The following is a 203-nucleotide window of genomic DNA, read 5'->3' as shown; positions in this document are numbered from 1 at the left end:
TCTCGGAAGCCCACAGGGGCCGCTCTGCCCTGTCCTGCAGGGTCGCCGTGAGTCGGCCTCGGCTGGATGGCCGGTGGCTCAGAGCTGTTGGCTTGCAGGGTTTTCGAGGCTGGCATCTCGATGGACGCTGATGGCCACGTGGTTCTTCTGCCCACCTGTGGGTGGGTTCCAACTCGGGGCCATTTAGCTGGCCGCTGAGCGCT

Source organism: Echinops telfairi, unplaced genomic scaffold, assembly GCF_000313985.2.
Source record: "Echinops telfairi isolate 266 unplaced genomic scaffold, ASM31398v2 ScPeMD7_7417;HRSCAF=8455, whole genome shotgun sequence".
In the NCBI taxonomy this organism is placed as follows: Eukaryota; Metazoa; Chordata; class Mammalia; order Afrosoricida; family Tenrecidae; genus Echinops; species Echinops telfairi.
The sequence above is the reverse complement of the archived record's forward strand: the minus strand, read 5'-3'. Positions refer to the sequence as shown.